The sequence below is a fragment of the Camelina sativa genome, chromosome 17 (genome assembly GCF_030686135.1).
Source record: "Camelina sativa cultivar CO46 ecotype springtype chromosome 17, ASM3068613v1".
In the NCBI taxonomy this organism is placed as follows: Eukaryota; Viridiplantae; Streptophyta; class Magnoliopsida; order Brassicales; family Brassicaceae; genus Camelina; species Camelina sativa.
Window position 1 is genome coordinate 13254750 of NC_141896.1, and position 13814 is coordinate 13268563.

The 13814-nt window shown below is 39.9% G+C and overlaps 1 pseudogene; it reads right to left on the reverse strand.

Annotated features, from left to right (window-relative positions):
* Positions 1-2465: 2465 nt before the first annotated feature.
* Positions 2466-13814, reverse strand: part of LOC147923645 (leucine-rich repeat receptor protein kinase HPCA1-like) — a 34790-nt pseudogene continuing 23441 nt past the window's right edge.

Here is a 13814-nt window from a genome sequence, read left to right on the forward strand (position 1 = left end):
AAACAGCAATTAAAACAAACCGGACCAAACCAGAAAACATGGTGTCGATCGATACACCAAGGGTGTCGATCGACACCAACACCAAAACCTTAAAAATTGGTTTGCGGATGTTACACATCCGCGAGTCTACTTCTAATGTAACTATATTTTTTAAGATGGTTGTGTCATGTGTGCTACTAGTTGCATAAACATTTGGAGACCAAGTACAGCTACTACGATATTACGGAATTACCATTCAAAATCTAAGAAAATATATATTATTAACCGATAAACACCGATTTAGTCCCATTTCTACAGAATTGGACATGTTAAAAGGTTCAATCCGTAAGCTCCATATAGCAATATATATACAGTAGAACCTTTATAAATTAATACTCTTTAAATTAATACTCACTATAAATTAATAAATTCTTCCGGTCCTGAGTTGGGCCGGTGTAAAAAATGACACATTTCGATAAATTAATAAGATAATAATTTTTTTGGAAATCCTATGTAAAAATATAGTCCCATCAATATCATAAATTAATAATCAAGTAATATTAATATTAATTTAGTGAAATATAACTCTTGTTATTTGCATATTCTTGAATTTGCATTCTTATTAAAGCTCATCTCTAATCTTTTTCATTGTCGTCTTCTCAAATCGCATCAAAAAAATTATGAAGAGTTCCAAATGCGATAATCTTTTTTATATGTAATTGTTCTAATTACCACAGTATCTTATTCGATTTCACCATTACCATGAATGATACTATTTCTTCTAAACTCTAAACTTCTAACTTCTATCAGTTTTACCTAAACTATAAACTTAGCAATTACGATAGAAAAGATTATAAATTGAGAAAATTATTTAAAAATATGAATGATAACAAAAATATCTTATTTTGTAATACAAAATTTTCGAAATTATTAAAATTAAAAATTTTCTTCATAAATTAATAATTATTAATTTATCGATAAATTAAAACCTCTATAAATTAATAAAATTTCATGGTCCCGACCTTATTAATTTATAGAGGTTTTACTGTACAGAGTTCCAGATAACGACGTTTAGAATCTAACATAGCAAAAAAAAATTTATAGAAATGGCGAGTAAACGTTATTATATATCTTTTTCTTTACGAGTAAATTTTATAGAAATGACAAAGTAGATCCATGTTTAAAATTAAAGGTGTATCCGTGTTTTTTTTTTTTTTTCAAAAACATCTTCTCAATAGCATGGCATTTAACATATGATCCTCCCAATATGGTAAAGAATCCGAAAATAAACTATGCTCGTCCCAGTTGTTGTGTTGAACATTTACGTAAAATGGAGATTGCTCGTTATCCTCGCAATCAAGTGTCTTCTCTGCACCAAACATCTCTCAAATCCGTCCTTAGATACACTTCTCCAACTTCGGAGGTGGATCATGTTCTAACTAAACAACATGTTATGTTGTTTCCACGATACAAAACATCGATGACAATCTAACCAACCTGATTTCGTCCACATTTCAGCTAAAATAATACAAAATATACTATTTTGAAACTTGTTCATCATATTTTTTGAATCACCGGAAAAAAAAATATGATTAAACTACGACTTAAAATATTAAAATATATATAAACGTGACAAATCAATACAATGATACCACTTTTCATATATATCAATTTAAGAGTTACGAAACGAAACTTTTTTTGTTTTGCGCAAAACCAATCCAAGGACACGTTGAAAGAATCGATCTGGACTTATTCTGCAAAAACCAAAATATTTCAGTTATTAGAATTTCTAAGAAATTATGAAAACGAAGGAAAAACTTGATTTAATTGATAAGATCGAAGCCAACCAGAATACCAGATTATGAAAAATATAAAAGTCCAAATATATTCCAATAGATTAAAGACATTGATATGACTAATTTTTCTTAAGAGATGCTAACGAATTTGGTTCCTTTGTTATTGTCCTTGGCAGCTGTAGATTTGTCTTCGGAATAATTCTCTTTAAGGCATATATCTTGTTATATATTGCATGTATCTCTCAACTAAATGTTTGTATATTTCTAAACTTTAGTGGTATTTACATCAATAATTGTAACATTGTGCGTGTGTTAACTCTTGTACTATATGTATTTAAGAACTCTATGCTCTTATATATCAAATATTTTATATATATATATATATCTTATCTTTTTATTAATTTGAAGGATTATGTTATATCTTCTTTTGAATGTATCATAAGAACTCATTTACATTCATACTTATAACTCTGTAATGCGGGATTTTACCCGAACGGTTTCTATCTCAGTCTCTGTAACGCGGACTTGTTGATGATTAATTCTATCACTTGCTCCCTTTCCTTTGTTCTTCTGCTCTCTTTCTTTTACAACAAGGAGAAATCCATATCCCAAATGCAATTAACAACAGCAGCCCAACAGCACCAAATACTATTTCGATGATACCGCTGGTGCTTAGTGACTTGGACTTTCCTACTTCTGAAGCACCTCCAACATCTAAGGGAAAAAAAAGAAGGAAATGCAAATGAGTTATATGGAACAATTATATAGTTTCGGTTTTACTGTGAGTGACCCTGAGAATGAAGGAGATCTGAAGAAGAGTGTTCTTGTGATTGGATACACACATTGGCATGTGGGACTCGGTGTCCTGTTCTGAACACATGGAGCACAATTTGTTGGGAGAGTTGAAAATGAAGAATTATGTGTTGGACTATTGAGCAGTACGTTCCCCAACTCCGTGCACACCGGATTGTTTGCTAATCTGTGGAAATATCAAAGAGATATGTAACAGGTTGAAAAGCTTACAAAAATTGTTAATTTAAATTTTTAACCAGTAGATACATACAATACTTGGATGTGTTTACTAGATGTTGGTCTATAATGGGTTATGTCATTACTTTGAAAATCCACAAACTCCAACTGCTCGCTATAATTGGTACCAAAGTTCAATGTTTCGTTTATACCATTGCGCTTTAGGTTACTGCAAATGTGAACAAAATAAAATTAAGACATCTCAATTACTACAAATTTCACAACTTCGACTTGATCTACCAATCAAACTTTCAGGTATTACTTACATAGTTTGTAGTTCAGTAGGGCTAAAGAGGAAGATTGGTATTGGATCTTCAAGTTGTATCGCTTCCATCCTTCTGTCAAAGAGAAGACCATTTGTTCTTTGTAACTGTACTCACATATATATATATATATATAGATATAGAGAGAGATCTAGAGAGGTGTTCATACAATGTTGACAGGGAGCGTAACGACAAAAGCCATGATGGAATGAGTGAGAATTCCAGAGTATTATTGCTCACATCTCTATGACATTACAATCACATCATTAATGGAACTAGATTAATGAAAAATAAGGGTTTGAGAAGGGTAGTGATGGTTAGTTACACAGCAAAAGAGAAACTTACAATGTGTAGAGACTGTTCAAACTAGCTAAATTTGGAAGACTGCCCATTAATCTGTTGTTGGCCAATTACCTGAATAGGATTCAAACTAGAAACTCATTTTACTTCTTTCATTGATATATACAAAAATAATGCTTTAGTTGCTCATTTACAATTCGTTGAGATTTGTCAGATTATTAAGACTCGAAGGAATATCTCCACTAATTTATTTCTGTCGAGACGTCTGTACGTATGAACAGAGCGTATGAGATTACTAAAATAATTTAGATAAGTGAATGTCACACTAAACTAGTTAACACTTACAACAATGCCAACAATTTAACAAGGCTGAGGCTGTCCGGGATTTTTCCCGTGAATTGGTTTCCATCAAATAGCCTACCAATAAAACAATCAACAATGCCATCACTTTGTTACTTACTACTCTCAACTTTTGCAAAGTATCAGGTTTCATATGTACTATTAGTGAGACTTACATATGGATCAAAGTCATGTTAGAGCTGAAGGGGGTGTATTCAACTTGACATTTTAAGTGATTTGTGTGAAACTTACAAATCCTATGTTATTCAATCATGTATTTTAAAAAGTCTATTAAAATCCACTGTTATTGAACTGATGATTTAAAAATCTACTTTAAAATCCACTGTTATTCAAAATAGTTTGTGGATTTTGATTTTAATGATTTTTGAGATTCTGGAGGATTTAGGTGGGATTTGTTTAGTTAAAAATAGAGAAATCCAAATCTCATGGTTTTATGTGGGATTTGAAATTTTTTTACAATAAATCATATCAACTTCCCTAAAATCTTTCAAAATTCCAAATTTTCTAAATCCCATCAAATCTTCCAAAATCATGGTTTCAATACATCCCCCGAAGAATTTTTCGGGGATTTCACCTGAAAGTTTGTTTTTCCCAAAATGAATGCCAAGAGAAGTGAAGGACAGTTTTATTATTTAGTAAATAGAAAGAGTGAGTGTGTAATGTAATAAAAAGATTTGAGGAGTGATATGTCTATATTTTATCTCTCCCTAGCATATATTTATCATGCATTTAGCTAGGATAACTCATTGTTTTGCTTCATTTTCTAGTCTTTTCTATGTATTTTGAAAGTCTAGGTAGTTCTTGCATCATCCTTGCATACATTGTGCATTTCGGAGTATTTCAGATATCTAGGAGACGTCGGAAATGCATCGCTCGACCCATCCGCTGCACAACACTCCCAGAACCGTCTCTCGAGCCAATCTTACAACACTCCTGAAACCGTTTCTCGAGCCAATCTCACAACACTCCCGAAACCGTCTCTCGAGACAATCTCACAACACTCCTGGAACCGTCTCTCGAGCCAATCTCACAACACTCCCGGAACCCTCTCTCGAGCCAATCTCATAACACTCCCGGAACCGTCTCTCGAACCAATCTTACAACACTCCCGGAACCCTCTCTCGAGCCAATCTCACAACCCCGATCGAGCCCCTCTCTCGAGCCAGTCTCATCCGCTCGATCGTCCCGTTCGAGCTGTTCCACTCGAGTGCGATTTAGCTTTCGACGTCTTCATCAAAGTTGTAAGGAATTGAGTCATCTTTCCAACGCCGTTCATTTCAAGCCAATCGGAGGTGTGGTTCAAGAGTTATCATCGTCTTAGTGGATGTGTATACACCCAGCTCGAGCCAACACAACTCTGGTTCGAGCCAACACTCCTCCACTCCACCCAGTCGACCTCGCTCGAGCCAGTCTCACCACGCATCACTCGACCTCACTCGAGCCATGTGGATCGAGCCACTAGACGCACACCGACTCGTTTGCACATGTCAGGAAGACGTTCCATCTTACACGCTTCAGGAGATTCCCAAACCAACTCTTCACCTTGTCGTTTTAAGTTTTAGGGATTTGCATGTTTTTACTATAACTACATTTTGTTAAGTCTTGGCTGAAGACATCTTTTATCTCGTTTTTGTTATTTTCTTATGGTTTTACCTAGCCACCAAAAACGTTCTTAGACTTTGTAATCCGACATCTTTGAGTTTTATTCAGTTTTTGCATTTGATTTCTTCTACAAAGTTGTTCTTCCCATTTTTATCTATCTAATGATGTTTGATTCAATGTTTTATGAGTTTGTATCGTTGACAATGATTTCTAGATCTGAATAGTGTTAGAGTTCTTGAGGATGGAAAAGATTAGGTGGATGATCTTAGGAGGCAGGGTGTTTAAGCTTTGATTTGTATGATTCCATTCTGGACTAGAGTTAGAAATACTAGTTTCTCTCTGATCAATTGGAACTAGGTCTTAGACATTCCCACGCCCAGAAGGTGTTTGATGAAATGTCTGACTAACTAGTGCCAGAGACTCACGTTCCTAGCCTAAGAGATTAGTTGTCTAGGATGTTTGTTGACGTGAATGAACTTGTTTGTCATGCCATGCTCGATCATATTTCTCTAGCAAGAGCTAGGTTTGGAAGTGGTTGAGTCTGAGTAGCTTTTGTCAAGAGATTGGATTAGCTAAGCCAGTGATGTTCATTGTTTAGGGATAGTTTGCTTGTGGCATGTTAAACACTCTATAGACTAGGATATTCCACCAACATCAATTACTCCCATCCTTAGGACTTCTATCTTTCTGATTTTTATTACATTCCTAAGACTGTTTCGCTTCTTGTTGTTTAGTTCATGCTTAGACTCGTTTCTGTTTTCATTCATTTTTGCTTCTTGTCATGCATTCTCGTTTCTAGTTCTAGAACTCATTTCCGTTTTGCATTCTGGTCATTCTAGGATTGTTAGACAAACACTCTTTTTGAATTAGCTTGACTTGTGATTTCTTGATTGTTAGCAACATCCCATTTGGATTGACACCTTAAGTACTACAACTACACAAGGTTAATTGAACCTGCTAGGACACACAAAAAAACCTAGTATCAATTTGGCATCGTTGCCATTTGGGATTCGTTTTGCTACATTTAAGATTTCAAGTGTTGCAAGATTAAGTTCTGTTACACTTATAATTCTGGGTACTGACTTGCTTTGGTTTTCTGCTTGTTTATCTTGCATCTCAGGTACCTGTTGATTGCAACCTTGCATGCACACCAGATCAAGAGGGCATCAGAATCTCCTTCCTGTTATCGACGAAATCAATCAGTTGCAACGACCACGACAAGCTCGTACTTCCAACGATCATCCTGTACCAATCACTATGGAACAACCTAATGGACCAAATTCGGGACCGCGAAACATTGGTGTTGGGGATGCACCAAACACTTGTACTCAGCGTGCTGGAATCGTCCCTCCCGTCGTGCAGAACAACAGCTTCGAAATCAAAGGCAATCTGATCTCCATGATCCAAGGAAACAAGTTTCACGGGTTGCCTATGGAAGATCCACTAGACCATTGGGACGAGTTCGACCGTCTGTGCAGTCTCACCAAAATCAACGAGGTGAGTGAGGATTGTTACAAGTTGCGTCTCTTCCCATTCTCCCTGGGAGACTGATGTAAGAACGGGAGCTGAATCACCGGCTGAAGCAGTGGCTGAAGTACTACTTGACAGTTTGCTTGATGAACAGCCTGACGAACGTCCTGATAGACTGCCTGAAGTACTTTTTGGAAAGAACCAGCTTGTACCAGTCAAGGAAAATTATCATATCCTTCCAATATGTGGAAGAATCAGTAACAAACATAATTTGGAGCTGACCGCTGGAACTAGAAGTGATGCGGACATTCAACGAGCCAGAAGATCACATCGTTGGAGTAGGACCATTGCACTCTTTTTCCCTTTTCTAGGGTTTTTTCCAATGGGTTTACCTAGAAAGGTTTTTAATGAGGCAACATCCTTCCACATATCTTCCTACACATATTCTATGGAAGATGATCATAGAAAGCCACCCTTGTTTCGTGCTAGTTCAAGACATGGTTCAGGGAACCTTTCCACAAGTCAATTATCACTCAAAATGGATCTTTCCATAAATGGCTCAAACCAAAGCATCCCTTGGCATCCTAGAGCTTCTATGGTGTTGACTGGTTCTCCCTAGCGATTGGAACCAATCACACAAACCGCTCTCAATCGCTCCTAAACGCTCCCAACCGCTTTAAACCACTGAATTCCAAAAGCTGCTTCCCGCAAGCGTTTGCGGTTGCGGGCGATTGCAGTTGGAACTTTTTTTTTTTGGTAAAAAAATTTAAAAGAAATCAATGATAATAATTTTTTTTTTGTTATATCTTCTATCTAACCATTTTACTTATAAAGGATGGGAGAAAATGAATTACGGATACGATTGCAGAGATTATAAAATAAATAATTAGAAGAAAATAATATTCCAATTAACAATAACCCGGAAAACTTCATGTAAATTTAATGGCATATCGCACATAAGTTCAAAAAAATCTAAATAAATATAATATTTCATCAGAAATTTAAGAAAATAAGATTATTTGTGAAAAAATTAAAACAAATCACGAGTGACTCTTCTCAACTCTCACTTGACCATTCCTTACCGACGCAACTACTAACCCACGATCTAAGAGAAAAGTGAAAAGAGAAAAGATCTACGATCTAAAACATATGTTTTGTCATTTATCAAATTACTTGATTAATTTTTTGGTGAAAAGTCAAATGCATAAAGGAATAAGTATTTCAATATAAAATGTATTTGTTTTTTTAATAATTATTTTAGTATTTTTTAATAAATTTTAATTATAAATCAAGTTTAATAAAAATTTTGGTGTTTTTAAACATTTATATATTATATATCACATTTATTATGTTCCAACCGCTATTGCTGTAGTGACCCTCACCAAGGGGTAAAGTTTCTTCGGCAAAACCAAGTCCAAGGGACCGAGAAAAGAAGATGGCCAAGAAAGATGAAAGATTGATGAAGGAAAGTCCGAGAAAATTTATAAGGACCAAGAATTGGCCGAGTCATCCGAGACGTACCGCCCGTACCGTCCGAGACGCTTCGTCTGGCAGTCGCCGAGAAACGCCGAGAGTATCGAGTACTCGAGGAAAGTGTCGAGTACTCGAGGAAAGTGTCGAGTACCCGAGGGAGATGTCGAGTACTCGAGGAAACTGTCGAGTACTCGAGAGAAGTATCGAGTACTCGAGCAAGCTGTCGAGTATCCGAAAAGTTGTCGAGAGCCGAGTTTGCCGATAGCGCCGAGAGCGCCAAAGGAAGTTGCCGATAGCGCCGAGAGCGCCGAAGAGTGTTGCCGAGAGTGCCGTGAGCACTGAGGGGAGTTGTCGAGTTTACCCGAGAGAGTTACCGAAGGCCGACGGGTAGTCGACCGAGCATGTTGAGACCCCTTTCATGGTGGCTTCTCATTTTGCTTCCAAGTGTGAGTGTCACTCTCATGAAGAGAGTGCATGTGATTCTCATTGGTTGCCTCCACCGCCCAAAACTCTCTATAAATAGCTTGGCTTTCTTCTCATTTTCGGAAGAGCAAAGAAGGGGTAAGTTGAGAAAATTGAGAGAGAAAGCAAGCGAGAGAGAAGAAAGAAGAAGAGAAAGAGAGTGGGTGTTGCGAGAAAGAGAGAGACGCAAGACTAAGACTATCGACCAAGACCATCAACGTTAGATCGATAAGGAAATCGATTCTAACCAAGGGAGAGATCCGAGTAGCCGCGAGAAGAGCTTCATCAAAGAAGGTCATTCGTCGACGGTTTACTGTGAGTTCAGGCACATTTTGCACCGGCTTAGATGGAGAGTTAAAAACTTCCATCTAGTGCGCGACTTTGCATGTTCCATGTAGATGCATTTACTTGAAGTTCTTTTATGTTTTCTTGTTTAAATGCATGCATGGTGAGGTTGTGCCAGTTGCTAGATCGAAATGATCTAGTAACAGAGAGCAAAAATTTGGTTGAGTTGTTGGTAAGGATATGGGTTTAAAAACCATATAAACTCAAGTAAGATATTCGGTGAGATCTTAAAACGTTTTAGTCCGCGAGAAATTCCGGCTAAGTGTTGTAAGATGTGGTAGTGCGATCCATCCCATTCCGTGCCACATGCAGCCGCGACATGCAACCCATGGTCGTGCGTGTGCAGGGTTGGTCACAAAGAGCTCGGAGGTTACTAGGTTCGCTACCTTGGCCGAGGCTGTCTACACGACGGTGTAGTTATGAATGATATCCAACCGCTTGCCTTTGTGGTTGCGGGTTGGAGAAATCATGAGGGGTTAGGGAAGAAGGATGCATGCCGGGCCCAAAATAAATTAAAACTTGTTTAAAACTGTTGTTTTATTTCAAGTTTATGGTTGCATGTTAATGCATGTTGTTGTTTGCGGTTGCATGTTATTGCATGTTGTTGTTTGTGGTTGCATGTTTAGCGATTGTTGTTCGAAGGATTCGCAAGCTTGTTTGGCTTCCGCATGTTATCTCTGGTGGTTGAGATTGCGTTTTGCTTGCTTATTGATCGCTTACTTGCTTAAGGATAGCTTATGCCTGCATGTTGTTTATCCATGCTTGCATGTTGCTTAGTCATGTTCGCAAGTTGTTGTAATTGCGTTCATATTGACTGTTTGGGAATTTGGGGTTGGGATTCATTTCTCTGCAGGAACCCTGAGCTCACTAAGTAATCTTAGATTACTTATGATAATATTGTTGTCCTGCAGGTGACCCTAGAGGGAACTAGAGGGCGTGGTGAACGATAGGACTCCGGAGTAGATTTCTTTTTGGTGTCTATTGTAAAATTCAAAGTATGTCGTTTGCGAACCAAACTTTGGCTCTAAGCCTAGTGAACCTTTATGTGTAATCGGTTGAAGTAACTCTTTAACGTTTTAATGCATTCGGATTTTCTTTTTAATCGAGCGATGTCGTACTGATATAGACTTAGTCCGAGTCGGCTCAACACACGGCGTGTCTGTAAGGTTACAAAGCCGTAAGGACGTGTCGTGTGGTTGGGAACCTCACCGAGGGCCTGGCCGAAGGGCTTCATTCTTGCACTCGGCCGGACCTTTGTCGAACGTTCCCATAGTAGCATCTTCGGCTATGCCGTGGCCAGGGAGGCCATAGCATGGTTCGGGGGCGTTACAACGGTGGTATCAGAGCATGGTTATGATGCTGTATACGACTCGCGTTTTCAAACGATTTATCGAGTCAAATGGTCACAATAGACACTTAGGATAATCCGTTCATCACTTAGGGTTATATGGGATTAAGTAAACCCTTTGTTGATCGTGGATGCAGATGTCTCCTGAAGGATCCGAAAGGTCTAGGTCGACGTACCATTCGCCGGGCACGGGGAGGGGTTCAAGTCAACAGTTTGCTCCGGAGGAATGGGGTTCGCAATTTAATGATGCGCAAGGGGAAGAGTCGTTCCCAGACATGTATGGGCCGAGCATGTTTATGCCGGATTGGAATGTACCTGGTGCGACGCCCAGTTACACACCACTAAGTTCGAATCATTTTAGTACACCGGAGAGTATGTACCCGCTGCGGTTTTTGCCGTTTGGACCGTATGCCGCCTATCCAACTCACAACATGCCAAGGGGAGACCAGACGCATGGAGAAGGACCGAGTGAGCAGCAGGTGCCGGAGTCCCAGCAGACACTTAAGATGGTCCAAGACCTCTTGAACCATATGATCCAACAACAGCAACAAGACCAAGCAAACCGTGTAGCAGAAGATCCATCCGATCAGTTTCTCAAACGAGTGATGTTGTTACGGAACTTAGGATTTCGTAAGTTCAAAGGAGACCCGAATGTGGTGTTAGCAGACGCATGAATAAAAGACTTGGAGAATAATTTTGAGATGACCAAGTGTCCAGAAGAGTTTAAGAGACCGGTAGCAGTTTCTTTCTTGGAAGAAGATGCTAAGGCATGGTGGGACATCTTAGTTTCTCGTTATCGATACCAGACCATAACGTGGGGAATCTTTAAGCGGGAGTTTGAGTTAAAGTACTTCCCGCCAGAGTCACGTGACCGACTGGAGAGTCAGTTTTCGCAGTTAGAACAAGGTGAAACGACTGTTCGAGCGTACGGGAGGATATTTACAAGACTTCGAAGGTACTTGTACCAAGGAAATGATGATGAACTAGCTATGGCCCGGAGATTCTTTAATGGACTCAGGCCAGAGATTAGCGGAAGGTTGCTTGCTGTGACATACCGTAGTGTCGCGGAAGTGGAGGAAAGAGCGGTAAGTGTAGAGGAAGCTATTGAGACGGAGAAGGAGATCACCGTTTGAGAGAAAAAGAAGGAACCAGTCCAGCAGACTAAGATTGTGAACACCCGTAAGGTGAAACAAGTTGCAGGACGGAATTGGGGCGCAGGCCGTGGGAAGGTTAAGATGAATGTTAGCCAAGGAGGGCGCAATGTGAGCAACATGGATCCGAGGGGATGCTATGTGTACGGACAAGTTGGACATTTCGCTCGAGCCTGTCCGACTATCGAGGAAACGAAGAGTAACAATTTCCCAACCGTCACATGTTTCTTCTGTGGCGAGTTAGGACATTATGCAAACTCATGTCCATCAAGGCCGGCCAAACCGAACGCCCAAACTACGAACCGTGCCCAGGCAGTGAGCCAAGTGAAGGAACCCCCAGCGAAGAAGCAAGCAACCCCAGCAAATGTTTTTGCTTTAGGATTAGAGCCATCTAAACCTCAACAGGCCGCGAAGGGCCCTATAACAGGTTTGATTGGGTTCTAACTCCCTTTTGATTGTCATGGTTGTTTTGTGTTGCTTGTGAGGTTGTGTGATCAGTTTAGCATTGCATTTTGTTATATTTGCTTTGCATTTAGGAACATTACTTGTTGGTGGTAACCCCACACATGTACTGTTCGATTCGGGAGCGTCCAATAGTTTTGTGACTCCTGAAGTGGTTGACAAGTTTGGAGACTTGTGTGAGGAGGAAGAGGTGAACATTAATGTCTACACTGCTGGTAATCAGCCGCCGTTAAAGACAACAAGATGGGTCAAGGAAGTGTCAATAGTCTTGCATGATACGAACCTCCCGGTAAATCCTTTGGTGATGCCATTGGATAGGTTTGATGCTATTTTGGGAATGGATTGGTTATCGGAACACCAAGCCCATATAGACTGCAGTAGGAGTAGAATCATATTTGAAAATGGAGGGAGGACCCCTCTAGTTTTCAACGGGATCAGCCCGAGTAAAACGGTATACTTCGCATCGGCAGCAAGGATTGGAAGAGCGAGTGAGGAGGATGAAGTCTATTTAGTCACTCTAACCGCCATGGGAGGAGATGACAGAGAAGGCATGGGAGTTGAGGATATTTCCATAGTCAAGGACTTTGGAGACGTGTTTAGGCCATTGGAAGGATTGCCTCCACCTAGGAGCCATCCGTTTACCATAAATTTGGAGCCCGGAGCTACCCCAATTGCTAAGGCACCGTAACGTATGGCACCAGCCGAGTTGGCCGAACTCAAGACTCAGCTAGAGGACTTGTTAGAGAAGGGTTTTATAAGACCAAGTTCGTCGCAATGGGGAGCCCCAGTGCTGTTCGCCAAGAAGAAGGACGGAAGCATGCGGTTATGTATTGATTACCGAGGTATCAATAACATAACTATAAAGGACAAGTATCCATTGCTAAGGATTGATGAGCTGTTAGACCAGTTGCGGGGAGCAAATTGGTTTTCAAAGATTGATTTAGCCTCTGGCTATCATCAAATCTCAATTGCGGAACAAGATGTGATGGAGACGGCGTTTGAAACAAGATATGGCCAGTATGAGTTCGTAGTGATGCCGTTTGGACTTACCAATGTACCAGCGGCATTCATGCGGTTAATGAATGAGGTTTTCCACGACTATCTGGATTGATTTGTGATCATCTTTATCGATGACATCCTGATATACTCCAAGAGTGCAGAGGAGCACGCGGAACACTTAAAGAAAGTCTTGGAGAGGTTAAGGGAAACGAAGCTATTCGTGAAGTTTAGCAAGTGCAAGTTCTGGCAAAGGGAGATTGGATTTCTAGGACACCGAGTGTCGGAGCAAGGTGTGTCCGCAGACCCAGAAAAGATAGCCGCAATATAAGATTGGCCAAAGCCAACGACCGCATCGGAAGTTAGGAGTTTCTTAGGCCTTGCGGGCTATTACCGGAAATTCGTAAAGGGGTTTTCGTCAATTGCGAAGCCGTTGACGCGACTTACCGGGAAAGGAGTACCTTTCATATGGAGTGAGAAAGTGAAAGAGGCTTTCAGAAAGTTAAAGGGAGCGCTGACAACCTGCGCCGGTGTTAGCCCTGCCCGAGCCAAACTAACCATATCCTGTGTTTACAGACGCATCAAGAGTTGGAGTTGGATGTGTGATGATGCAAGGGGATAGGGTGATTGCCTATGCCTCTAGACAGTTAAGGAAGCATGAGGAGAACTACCCCACACATGACCTGGAGATGGCAGCTGTGGTGTTTGCATTGAGGATTTGGAGATCGTATTTGTATGGAGAAGCTGTTCAGGTATTTACAGACCACCAAAGTCTTAA